The sequence below is a fragment of the Schistocerca americana genome, chromosome 2, assembly GCF_021461395.2.
Source record: "Schistocerca americana isolate TAMUIC-IGC-003095 chromosome 2, iqSchAmer2.1, whole genome shotgun sequence".
Taxonomy (NCBI): domain Eukaryota; kingdom Metazoa; phylum Arthropoda; class Insecta; order Orthoptera; family Acrididae; genus Schistocerca; species Schistocerca americana.
Genome location: NC_060120.1, coordinates 266535735 through 266549919, shown reverse-complemented (window position 1 = coordinate 266549919; position 14185 = coordinate 266535735).

The window sequence follows — 14185 nt, the reverse complement described above, 5'->3', positions numbered from 1 at the left end:
ACATCTCCTACAGACGCCATTTTGAAACTGTCTGACAGCTACAATATCTGTCGGAAGTAACGAAAACTTCGCGGGCTCACTCAGGAGACTTCAAATAATACATACTTAACGTTTCGCATTAGTAGCATTGTTTTCGGCTGCGAAAAAAAAAAAAAAAAATGCGCTGCGTTACTTTCTGGGCAATCCTCGTATATAATATAGTATCACTTCTAGTGCACCTCAGGACACTTTATAGCACACAGCTCTCGATAAGTAGACGCATGATTCAGAGGTTGTATTTGTCCCGTGAACCACGACAATTTTCCCTTTCTCTTTCCGAAACGTGGCTTCGCTAAGTCAAAAGGTAATAACACATGATCAGTTGTGTAACGAACAGTGAGAAGAGCTAGGGGAGGGGAGAGGGAGGGATAATTCACCTGCGCTTCCATGAAGTTTTTTTAATATTTGCTGTGGGGACGTGTCCACATGAATACTTGTAAAATCGTGCCTCCCGCATGCCTGAGATTGGCCTGTTTCCTACGTTTAGTTCAAATAAATGATGAAACGCAACCGTTTCGATAACCACCTGTGCAACATATATAAATAAAAAACACAATTCAACGGGTAAGTGCGTCAGACGAATAGAACCATTCGTGTTCCAGCTTTTCCAGATTAATATTTCATAGCATCTCTGGCCCTTTGCTTTAACCACTCTAAAAAAATAATCGGTGAGCCGTAGTTGATTTGAGAGTCGTAGAAGTAAACGTGTCAGATAAGTTGAAAACTTGCAATAATCATTCTACCATGAAGTACAGTATCTATTGCCAATAAGTTAAACTGCACTGAGGTCTTCAGGTGGACACTGCAGTAGTCCGGAAATAATGTTCTGCGATATTCGATGGAGAAATAACAGATGGTAAACTACGAATGGGGTGTGATCTACCCTACAGTACTCAAGAGTTACCCAGTAAACAGTGTACTAAGGGTAACTTCAAAAGCGAAATATGGAATGTGCGAAATAAGACAAAAATGATACAAATTAAAAGTTTGTTAAAAGCGTTACCAGCTTAATTAAAAACGTGGCGAGCTCATTTTGTTCCGAGTTGATTGGATGCTACTGCTCGCCGAGCTCTTTTTGCAGACGTTGTTTTGCAGTTTAGCAGTCCGTTCTTCCGTGATGGCTGTATTCGGCAGACCAATCTGCAGTGGACGCATGTCAGCTCACTGCAGTAGAAAATTAACACCGATTCATTAGTCACTCCACAGTGACGGCTCTGCGCTAGTTCACTTGGACAACCTACTGACACTGTTCCCTTAGAAGTCGCTAGTCCCCTCATAACACTACCGATTACTGTTTAAACAGTATACTCAGATAACGTTACTCCTGTGAAAGAGTTTTAATTTTGTGACCGTGACTGTGTATAGTGATAAGGTATCCGAATAATTCTGTTTCTCTAAAGGTTTCTATTGAAAGAAAGTCGTAGTAAGGTAAACGTGAATCGAACCAACGTTCCATTAATAATGTAATAAAACGTAATTACGTTAAAAGAAAGGTTTGCCAGAATAATTAGGCAAAGTTCTATCCAGTACTACCGTGTTTCATAAAGGAAGTTAAGTATTGGGGTTGACTTTACTGGATACTGAACTGCTGATTATATACTAGATAGTAGCACAACTTAGAAAGTAGTGTTCTAGTGATTTTACTTAAACTACACAGGAGGAATATTAATGCGTTTAGGCAACAACTGGTTCTCAGTAACACCATCTGTACGTTACAGTAGGTAGGTAATGATAATTTTCGGGAAATGATTACTTATGGTGGATCGCTAGTAACTTGGACGAGAGGTTCTTTTGTGAGTTTAATTATCGGAAATTACTACTACTGAAATAATTATGGAGTAATTGTACCTTTATTACTGATTATTATTTGAATTCTCAAGTATCATTAATTTCCTCATACTATTTACCTCAAGTGAAACACGTGACACATGGAACTTCCTGGCAGATTAAAACTGTGTGCCCGACCGAGACTCGAACTCGGGACCTTTGCCTTTCGCGGGCAAGTGCTCTACCATCTGAGCTACCGAAGCACGACTCACGCAACGGTCCTCACAGCTTTACTTCTGCCAGTATCTCGTCTCCTACCTTCCAAACTCTCTTCGTGAGTCGTGCTTCGGTAGCTCAAATGGTAGAGCACTTGCCCGCGAAAGGCAAAGGTCCCGAGTTCGAGTTTCGGTCGGGCACACAGTTTTAATCTGCCAGGAAGTTTCATATCAGCGCACACTCCGCTGCAGAGTGAATATCTCATTGTGGAAACGTAACACATGGATCTACTACAATTTGAATATGTGTAGGTAGCTGCTTACTCTTGACTGCTGTTTTTGTAAATTACATTTAAATTTGGCCCAAGTGTTAGCATGGGAACCCACAAACTAATTTATCAGTAGATTGTGATCGTGGCTGAAAACCTTAGTCACAACACAATATGGGTGGAACTGTTAATTACATAACGCATGAAATTACAAAAACTTTTATTTCAATGAAAAAAATCCTTAAACTGAATACTTTGACTGCCCATTTATGAAAACTGGGTGGAGTATTTCAAAACTTATGCTCACTAAATAATTATGTACTTTAATCTCCACAAAGTTTATTAACTTTGCTTTTCAGTTCAGTAAACTAGTATACTCGGGTTCACTGCAGCAGCACTTCGGATAGTACCCTGTCTAGGTCAATGGTAAATGACTAAGAAGAAAATATGGATTCTGCGCAGAATCTCCTCATTCTTTACCTTACTTGTCCACCTAAGTTTCAACATTCGTCTGCAGCACCACATCTCAACTCCTTCGATTCTCTTCTATTCCGGTTTTTCCTGAGTCCATGTTTCACTATCATACAATGCTGTACTCCAAACGTACATTCTCAGAAATTTCTTCCTCAAATTAAGGCCCATGTTTGATACTAGTAGACTTCTCTTCGCCAGAAATGCCTTTTCGCCAGTGCTAATCTGCTTTTGATGTCCTACTTGCTCCATCCGTTATTGCTTATTCTGGCGCCTAGTTAGCAGAATTCCTTAACTCCATCTACTTCGTGACAATGAACCCAGATGTTAAGTTTCTCATTGTTTACAGAACACAAAATTATTATTGAAAACGAAACCACATATTTAGTCCGTGAAATTCTACAGTGCTCAACTGGTAATTTGAGATGAAGATGTTGGCAGCGTCGTTCTCCTGTGCTATTCAAAAAAGGTGGACAATATATCCAAAGCTCTTTCTGTGCAACAGGCTCTCAATATTCTGTTCTTATTGTCGGATTTTCGTAGTACAGAGCTAACAAGAGAATACCATGAGTAATAAGCCGCACTACTTCCGCAACCAAGGCTGTATTTTATAATCTTGCAGTTTTTCTCACCTCTTTCAGCTCACAAGGTGCACACCTATTGCATGCTAGCCATCGACTCATGCCGCAAAGGAGCTTTGCAGTTGCACTTTTTCTACTCTCCCTGGCTAGTTCCTTTGCGGAGGGACTTCCTTCCAAGTTTTACATGATAAGAAGCTTACTTTCCCTGTGCATGAACCAGTATTACAATTACAGTATTAACTTCTACGTTCTTTTAGAGCACATACTTTAGAAATTACATTCATAGATTAATTACAGTTACATAAATTGTCATAAATAATAATTAAAACTTACGTCGATGTTGCACCAAAGATCATGGTTATACAGAAGTCACATTAAGTAAAGACAGACAAAGAAGTTAGATAAGGCCGTTATAGGTAATATAGATAAATGTAATATTTTGTAATTACGTCTAATGACACAAATCTCCCGCATCCACACTTCCTATGAATGTAGCATCGTTTAACCCTGCCAAATACCATTCTTTCGATATGATACCTGTTACATTTAATACGCATTTGTTAGATAGTTAAAGATTATTCATTTCTTCCAATAATACCAGTGTCTGTCATTTGAATATGGAGCAGCACATGCAGTTTCTCAGTACCCAGAATGACACTCGGCTTAAGCCGACTATATTCATTAGATTGTTTATTCACCTATTTGGTTCGTTTTGACTCTTTTGGACCATGAGTGACTTGTTCAGCACATGTTATGTCGTCCCAATCAATCAAATCGGCGATCGAGGACCCTGTAGACCATGCGCCAACGTCACAATGCTCCTCCATAGACGGCGATCTTGTGCACTTTGGATCCAGTTGTCGCGGACTCCAAGTTGGCAGAGGTCTTTCTGTAGCTCATCCTCCCATCGCTTCCTGTGTCTTCCGATTGGACGGGTACTATCAGGTATTCCCTTAAGTACGGCTTTTACCCGAGAAGTGTCTGGTCTGCCAAGCTTATTCTCCGCGCTTTCAGTTTTTGAACGATGTTCGGTTGCCTCATCAGCTCTTGCAATTCTTGGTTTTTTCTACGTCTCCACGAGCTCCCTTCCTGGACAGCTCCAAAGATCCTTCTCATAATTTTTTCTTTCGAAGACCAACAAGTTTTCTACGTCCTTCTTTGATGTGCTTAGGGTTTCTGTCCCACGCAGCAAAACTGGCACTATCACGGCATTGCTTGTTTCATTGACAGATTATTGGATGACATTGTCTGCTTTACACTGAAATAAGTTTTAGACCCTTTCACAATACGTTAGTTTATTTCCTGTTTTAAATTATTTTGCCTGTACCAAGTTGTCTAAAATTTTCCACTACAGCAAATTTCCATATACCTGCCTGTAATGGGATGTCATTAGCCGCTTATCTTGACACCTCCATTACCTCGGTCTTTTTCTTATTAATCCGTAACCCGATCTTCTCTTAATTATCTCAGTCGAGTTTCTTCTCCATGCTTCCATGATCTTAATTTCATTGTAGTATCATGCGTCCTACGACCTGCCACTGTATCGCTTTAGTCCTGCTCTGCTGCGTACGAATTGTTTTCGCTTATTCCCATTGTTTTCCAGTCCGCCCAGACTTCTTTCATGCGGTTGTTCCCCGTTAAGTATAATAAATTCCATATCTTCTTGGTCAACATCTTGCCCTCCATCCTCATGATATCATCGACAAATCTCAGTCGTCTCCTTCATACCATGTCAGAAATTAGTCAACCCTCTCCTTCAGCCCTTGCCTCGATTTATGTATGCACACTTCACATTGTTTTTTGTGCATCAGATGTCCCTATCTTTCCCTGTCGAGCCGGATACATGTTCTCTTCCACCAGAGTTGTCGTCTCTCTTGCATTCAATCCGGCATTTCTGATTGTGACATGAAATGTGTCAGTTTGGCGCTCCTTGACAGATTTTCATTTCCATTCATTGTTTCTGCAACATACACTAATTTCTACAGCGTTTGTAAATTATCTATAATGCTCTTGATAATCCGTATGTTGCCTCTTACGATTTTCACAGGTAACGGAAGCTGTACACCGCTTGTCCTTCAACATCCAATTGAGCTATGCATTCAGGACATTAGTCTCATTGTACACCATCTTACTAAATGGCTTGGTTCAAATGGCTCTGAGCACTATGCGACTTAACTTCTGAGGTCACCAGTCGCCAAGAACTTAGAACTAATTAAACCTAACTAACCTAAGGACATCACACACATCCATGCCCGAGGCAGCATTCGAGCCTGCGATCGTAGCGCCTAGAACCGCACGGCAACTCCGGCCGGCAAACAATCTTACTGCTGGCTTTCGTTGATACTAGGTCAAGATTCGTGTTTCATGTTCTTAGTTCACATGTAGTAATGCCACATCGTTGGCAAAGCGTAGCCAGTTTACTGTGCTGTTACGTTTTATTCTGTACTTGATTGTACAACGCGCATAGCCTTGGTGTTGTGTATCTGTCTCGAACGTTGGATCACTTCATCCAGCGAAAATCTGAACAGAGTCGAAGCCGAACCGTCTGTTTGTTTCTAACTTTTTTGACAATAAGCTACTGCACTTGACCTTGGCAGCTGCACATTTCAAGGTGTTACTTCCTAATTCGTATCACAGCGGCGGCCCCTGGCACGAAGGACATTCAGCAACACATTCCTGTCTACAGAATTATAAGCTTCGGTAAGACCACGAAAATCATCATAGTGTTTTAAACCCTTGCTGTGAAGTGTTGTGATAGGCTTTTGAGCTCAAAAATCTGTTCGGTACAATTCCTCTCTTTGCGGAAATTAGTCTGATAGTGTCTGATGCTTAACTAGAACTCCTCTTCCATCACTGTCACCTGTAATCTAGAGAATATCTTGCACATGATTGCTAGTAGTGAACATCCTCGGTAGTTATTCTGTATCTTTCTGTCACGCTTCTTATACAGGATGTAACAGATATGATTGTATGTATTTACACTGGTGACTGAGAACGCCATAATGAACAACATTACATTAGCATTTACGTCATTTGCAGGCTAATTATTACAGCTATTAGAAGTCGTATGTTTTTGGGTTCGTTTGTACCTCCAAGTATATGTGACAGGAGCAAGCCATTAATGGTTATTTCCTCGCCTGCAGCAGTTCAGGTGTTGAAGTGTGAAGGCTTGGACACAAAAAGGTTGGGATATACTGATAGGCATAGTCCACTTGGTGCAGTTATGACCATGGAGGAAATATCAGGTCGTAAGGTTTGTAACACGTTTGTGGGAAGACTGTTTGACACAACGAGAAAAAAACACACGTCATCAGAATCCTGCCTAACGTCGAGAATTTGTCTAATTTCAACCCATCTTCCTTTCCTTTACAGGTTTTTGTGATTTTGAATTTATGTGGCGTGTCTGTGCATCCTAGCAAAGAAATCATTAGACCTCGTGAAAACCATGATATGGGAGAAACTAATTTGGTGGTTCCGTGGCTCTCGTGCATGATCTGCTACTGCCGATTTATCTGTTACTAGATGACAATTGCTTCTCTGTTCCTTAAGGCGAGCGTTAATGTATTTTTTTTCTTTCTTTGTACTCGTGACCACATGTGCAAGGGTTTTATATACTCCTACTGTGGCTGGCGGCGAGTGTTTCTACGAATAAAATGAAAACTGCCCCTTTAGAAGCCCCAAATCTCTTAGGTCGTAGTGCTCTTCTCAGAGGAGTTCCTTATGAAATCAATTCTCTTAGCCCAGTAGGCCAATATTTTGAAAACTTCTCTTTTTTGCCTGGGACGGTGATTGGAACTTCTGAGGAGGTATCTAAAATTGTGAGTGTGTTTTATGTACACACTGTGCTCAAAAGTTCCGTCTTGTTTTTTAAGCATCTGTACCTACAAAAATGAAATTTAACCTTCCTTCTCTTTTTCCACAGTGAACTTCAGATTAGAGCTAACGTTGCTAAGATAACTTGAAACTACTGACATTTCTTTTCCTCCATGAGGACATGTAACGAAAGTATCTTTGTCAAACTGAAACCAGCACACAGGTTTCCTCTTCGCCATCAGAAGGGCTGCGTCTTCAAATATTTTTATAAAAAAATTTGCTACAACTGCGCTGAACACTGAATGATTTCCGTAATATACAATCAGTTTGCTCATAGAATTTGTTGTTCCATTGAGAGAAATTTTTGATAAGTGGTAGTGTACAGGGACATCTGCTGATCAGTTTGAGAAAATAACTTCCAATTGTGACATAAAATCATTAAGAGGAACCATACTATACAACGAAACTTTAGGTCGATTTCTCTAAAAATGGTTGTAGAAAAGTGGTCCAGTGTTTCAATCCCATTGGTCAGATAATCAAGCGACTTTTGAAGGATGACCAGAGGATCCACCATTGAATCGTTTTATGCCCTAGCCAATACACGACCAATGCCTGGCAACTACGGTTGCATTGCTGCTGTGCAGTCTCTACTAGGGACCAGCAATAGAGCGAATAAGAGTGCAGTGTTGAGGATTGCATACATTATAAATCAAGGCGCCACTGGGACATCGGTGTTACACAGGCTTTCTTCCATTCTGCTGTTGTTCCATGAGTGTGGCGAGTCTGAGGATGATGATCTTCTGGAGGCTTCCAACTTGTCGATTCGTTTTCTCTTACTAACGTACGTAGAAGTATAAAGCCAATTCGTAGAATCGAAGTTAAGTGCATCATTTTGCTGTTACAAATTAGCACTGATACAGGAAAAACGACCCACTGTCGACTTCAGGTGGTCTCTGACGATGCTGTGCATTGTGAGACTTGTGAGGTAATGGGCGAGTTGCGGTGCCCTGAAAATATTCTAAGTTCAGAGTTGGTGTGGCTGCACTAGGGCCTCTCGGCAGGCTGCAGGATGTTAGCGGCCACGTGTTGCTGAACGTTAACTGCGGTCCAGGCCAACAGAATGGCTGGGAATTCCAAGGTGTTGCTGTGTCGATGAAGAAGACATGCAGGGAGAGCCAGAGATGGCGGACTTCGTGAAACCTTAATGGCAGACATTTTACAGTTAATATAGAACTTAATAGTAGCCAGAGGAATTACGATACCTTAAAAAGAAACATGTACATTACCATTATTTGCAGGATGATTCTGATGCTGTAATCAGATTTTCAATATGTTTATTAGTTTAAAGTTGAGTATCTGCCTTTAAATTATACAAGTAACACCCAGGAACGAATTTCCAAAATCTAAACGATTCATCAGATTTTGTCAATCGATGTGTCTTTAGAAAGCTACTAGTGTAAACCTAAATTGGGGTAAATTACGGGCATGTGACGTGAATAGTACATGAGTTACTGGAGGTCAAAGTGACCGATTACTATCGATCGCATCAGGCCGTAAGTACTTCATAGTTACGCGAAAAAACGGTATCAGCATGCTTATAAATATGTTTATTCATTGATGCCTTTCTATATTTCCGATATATACTATTCATGAAGAAATTGGTTAAAAATATACTGTGTTTTAGAAAGCACAGAGACATTACACTAATGGCCTACCTTTTGCTTCTATTTCTTAGATATATGTTTATTTGATTTAATTATGTATTTAATAATGTGTATTAGAGCTTATTTATGGTCCCACCATAGGAATATATATTTAATTTCAAGTTATTTAAATGTAAATCCAGTACTTCGAATGTGTTTCATTATGTTTGTGAGTGTACGTTGGCTTGGAGACAGGGCAGGAGCGCTCTAGCCAATCACAGCAGTCGTTTCCTAAAAGAACACGTGGACAGATGTATGGAGGTGGGGGAGGAGCATTGTTTTCAGAGAAGAAACAAGTATGGTCCTGGACAGTATAGCGTTACACATGTACAGTAGCGGGAGATAGAAATATATCCGTGTCTTCTGCAGTAAAGACGTAGTATGCGTTTAGAAGTGAATATCTCACGAGCTATGTTGTTGTTCATAACTAATTATGTGAAGTAGGAATCTATTGTTTCCCTCCTGTTCAACTTTTATTTAATTGCTGGACCGTCTGTAACGCCGGAAATGCATATACTCCTATTTCCATTTATTGTACTGTATATTTTTTCCTTATTTTGCTACCTGAAGATGTGTCATTTCTGTGACTTTACATATTGTAATTGTTTTACTATTTGTATATATGTATTTATGCATTCATGTCGATGTATAATTGGTTTGTTTTGTAAATATTATTTTATTTTTATGCTGGGTCTTGCCTAGGGAAAACTATGCTATCGAACGATGAAATCGATAGGTCGTGTGGAGAACCAAAGTATTTAGGATCTTTGGGAGTGTTAACTCTGCCGTGTGGACTGCGGGCAGGGCGGGGAGTTTGGCTGGAGTAGGGCGGTGGAGCAGGTGTGTTGTGTGACGCTCCCGCGAGTTGTCGCGCTTCCGGGGTTTGGCAGCATGTAATTGCGCTCGACTTGCTATGATAGTTTCTGGCATGGTGTCGCGAACAGGAAACATTAGCAGGCACACATCAAGAGCCCGTTTCGCCTGGTGACCGTGTCGAGAAGAAGGCGCGCCAACATCCAGCTGCAACAGCTACGGCGGACAATGAGTGAATGTCGCCACCTCCTCGATCGACGACTTCAAACCTTCAATCAACCAACAAGGACAGTTTAAAAGCACGTAAAGTTTTAGAACTGTATGGCAGACCTCAGCTTTTCAAACTATTCCATTAGCATCGCTAAAATACAGCAACTTAGCATGAACCTTTGTTGCTCATTGTCCCAATTGCATTACCAAGCAGGGTCCCTTCCTTTTCCGAAATGAACTCCAGTGTCGTTGAAATTCAAACGCCAGCATTAACGTAATATCATTCGATTTCACTGCTTTAATTTCAAAGTTCAGTTAAGGTATTCATAGCTGGCTACAATATTTAGAATACACAAGTACAAATTAAGAGTGCGAGTTTTGTTACCATATTTCAGCTTACCTGTGACTGCAGCTCAGCCTGGTATGTACTAAATTTTACTATTCTTAATTGTTCAGAATCAATTATTTCAAGTTCAATGTTAAATCTCTTATTTCTAAATTGCGTAGATTCAAGTAGCTTTTGAAATGATTGTTGAGGTAGCCAAAGACTAACCTTATTTTATTGAATTTTGTGGTCCTTCAGAAACAAAATTTACTATTAATTTCAGTCACTAAATTAACTTTCAATTTTCCGGTTTTATTAATTCTTTTGCTAAATTAAGTCAGAATGTAGCGAAATTTATTACTTCTGACGAACATTCAGTTTTCACACAATGCATGTCAACCTTCAATTGCCACGCTTTTAGTGCTAATTATATGTGCATTAACCTTTCTTTTTCATTTATTATAGTACTTGTCCATAGGACTGGCGATCGTATTTTTCCCCAAATCTCAAATATCTAATTAACGCCAGTTAATTGTTAATGTAACGACCGCACATTTACTTGTTTTATTAACTTCACCCTTTTTCAAAATTAATTTCCACGAATTTGATTTGCGTTTTTCCTTTCATTTAGATGTAACCCTTCCTCCCTCTTTACCGACAGATTAACTTCGGTGACGATTGCTTTTCCCAAATTTCCATTAGGTACACGCGGTTTAATTTTCCACTGTCATTAAGGTCGTTAAGTGAGGGGGAGGTTACACATCGACACCAATAAGAGTTTTGGAGTAATAAACAGCATTCTAAAACGTACTTCTGCTCTCGTACTCATCATTTAAGGTCGTTAAGATAGTACCTGCAGACTTTATTTAATTGCAATCTTTCATTTATAAATTACCATGTTGCATTAAAAATTCGCAACTGCCGAGTGATAGGAACCTTCGACGATTCGATTCATGTGTCTGTTGATACTGTATACTGCAGACTCGGCAGTATTTGTCCTGTAATGCGGTAACTAAGTATCCCAGCCCAGAGACAACGAAACCAGCCAAAACTTTTAATATTTCAATTCTGAAGCAGAGTGTACGTAGTTGAGGACCGCCACAGCACCACAACACATTTAATGTTGGAAAGCCTGCAGACTGTGAAAAGTGTAACATCAAAGTTATATGATGTAGTGCACACATTTGTATATGTGCTGCATTAGAGATACAGTGATATCCTGGATAAATTAGATACTATAGTCACTCATCAGACAAAAAATAATAAAATTTCGCTGAATGCATATTATGGCTTATTTCACCTGCAGCATCAGAACACATGTGTGATCCGTCAAGCAAAAACCGAACGCTCAACAGAGCCACTTGTAACGTCGAAAATGCAGTCAAAATACGTTCTGCAACATTCAAAATTTTTCGGCCGTTTAATTTCCGTTGTAAACGTGATCTGCACCTCTAATTCTGAATTCTGATTCTGTAGGTTTTGTTACAGAAACCATATTCAAAATGTAATGGACATAATATTGTATGTACTTCTGACTGTATGTAATTGATTGTAATTATAATGCATATATTGTAAATTGCTGCTTAAGAGCCAAGGGAACTTTATTTTAATGTATCGATAATAGTGTCTAAATTGTAGTAGCTGTGACGTTGTTTATCTTTGTATATGGAGAGTCTTTGTCTCGTTGCGAGCAGAGAGGAAGCATAGTAACTTGAGTCATGAAAGAGTGCGCAAGAGTTTGTTGGGCGCTCCCGCAGATGCAGTGTGCAGCTATGATCGCGCCAGTGTAGGCGCACCTTCTTCGTTAACCTGTGAGAGTTGCGAGCACGGTGGGACTGAAGAGGTGGAGGAAGCTGCAAATCCAACTATTTCCTGTCTGATAATTGTCAGTGGCCCTGGAGACGACTCTTGGTTCTCAACCAGCAACAGCAACAGCTCAGCATAGTCATTGGCTACATTCTGCATCCTCTGCACAGCTTCAACATCATAAGGCTTTTAACTGACAGACCGTAACTAATATTGTAGAGGCATTACCCCAGTGGCATTTCTTTCACAAAGTTTGAATAACTTTCTTGAATAATTAACTGCAATTGTTAAAACATGTAGGGCATCTGTGTTGTCATTGTTCTCAGACATTATTGCCAAGGAAAGTGTCTTTCCTTTCCATGCAATCATCGAGTTTCGTAAGAATATGAAGACTCATTAATTATTTACTGCCAGTTTTGTGCGTTTGCTAATGACCAGTTTCAGCCTATACTTTTTACCTTAGTGCCTGTTCATTCTTGTATTGTATAACAGAGGCTTCACTAATTTAATGTTATGTATTAGCTTCATTCATTTAAATTAACGTAAAATTTTAATGGTAAAAGTAATAACTGAAGATGCAGCACAAATTAAGAGTGTGCAATTTCATTATTTCTGTATTTAGCTTAGGGAGTGACTTCTGTTGGCTTGGCATGTATCTTATCGTTGTCATTTTAAAAGTAAAATCAGTTGCTCATTTGCTTAGAGTAAATTCAATTCAATCTTTCAAGAATAAAAAGTAAATTGCTTTCCTTTTTCTAAATTTTGCATTACATTACACTGAGGTTACTAAAAGTCATTTTTTCACACAGTAAAGTTTAAGTTAAGCCAGTCATTTATGCAACCAGTAACTTCATTTGAATTTGCTATCAAAATTTAGTATTTCAGAATCAGTAAATGCAAACTCGCTTTTTGATTCACTAATTTTCTCGTAAACTGTTGCGCTGTGGAAAAAGGGTGACAACCTCCTGTTGCCACGCCAGTGATTATTGCTTAAATTTCTTTGCCGTTACCTTTCTTAAGATTCTGGAGATTCATTGCCCTAGCGGGCTGGCAACCGTTGAGTTATCCCCTTTTTAGCTAGTCAGCGTTTTCTTTGTATTATCAGTAAATTCTGTAGCAAATATGACATGGTACCTTTTTCTTCCCTATGCGATTCGTGAGCGGTTGCACTATATTCCACCCATTTCAAAACTATCATCAGTATTTAGCTTAAGTTTAGAATAGATTCTGCCTTCAGGAGGGTCTGTTTACACATGCCTCGAACAAAAAAATGGTTCAAATGGCTCTGAGCACTATGGGACTCAACTGCTGTGGTCATAAGTCCCCTAGAACTTAGAACTACTTAAACCTAACTAACCTAAGGACATCACACACATCCATGCCCGAGGCAGGATTCGAACCTGCGACCGTAGCGGTCGTGCGGTTCCAGACTGTAGCGCCTTTAACCGCTCGGCCACTCCGGCCGGCTATGCCTCGAACAAACCGGTGTTATTTTACCTCGGTAACGATAGCCTTACTCACTGTAAAATTTCATTAGGCATAAGCGATCAGTCAGCCATATCGCAATCCAGCAGTTGGCCGATTAGGAAGAGGGAGGTTACACACTGTAAAGTAAACGCGACCTAAAAGTGCGCTTTAATGTATTCTTTTGTTCTTGCCAACTTCCACTTATTGGCTAATGGCAAGCATTATTGCTTAGCATTCATATCTGCATCCTTTCGGAAGATGACTGTAGATTTATTTTGATAAGTAATCACCATTTATGGAATACATTTCATGCTCATGAACTTTATTCTTGCACTGTCATCATAGACTCAGTGATGATTGAAAGGGAGTAAATATCAATGTCATCATTGCACAGTACCTGATTAGATTTAAAAAAAAAATTTACTGCAGTATTCGAAAAAGTTTTATACATTGACATATATACAAACATACATATACACACTTATACTCATGTATACAAAAAGGTAGCCAAACATAAATATCCACACACACATTACATATGCCCAGAATTAGAGGCATAAATGCAGATGTTCTTACTGGTAACTGAGGACAGTGTACTGAATATTACAGCAATATTTAATTCTGCAGTCTAATAATTATAGCTGTCAGCAGTATTGTTTTCTGGTTTGGTTAGTACCTCCAAGCACATGCTTCTTTCCCTCTGGAC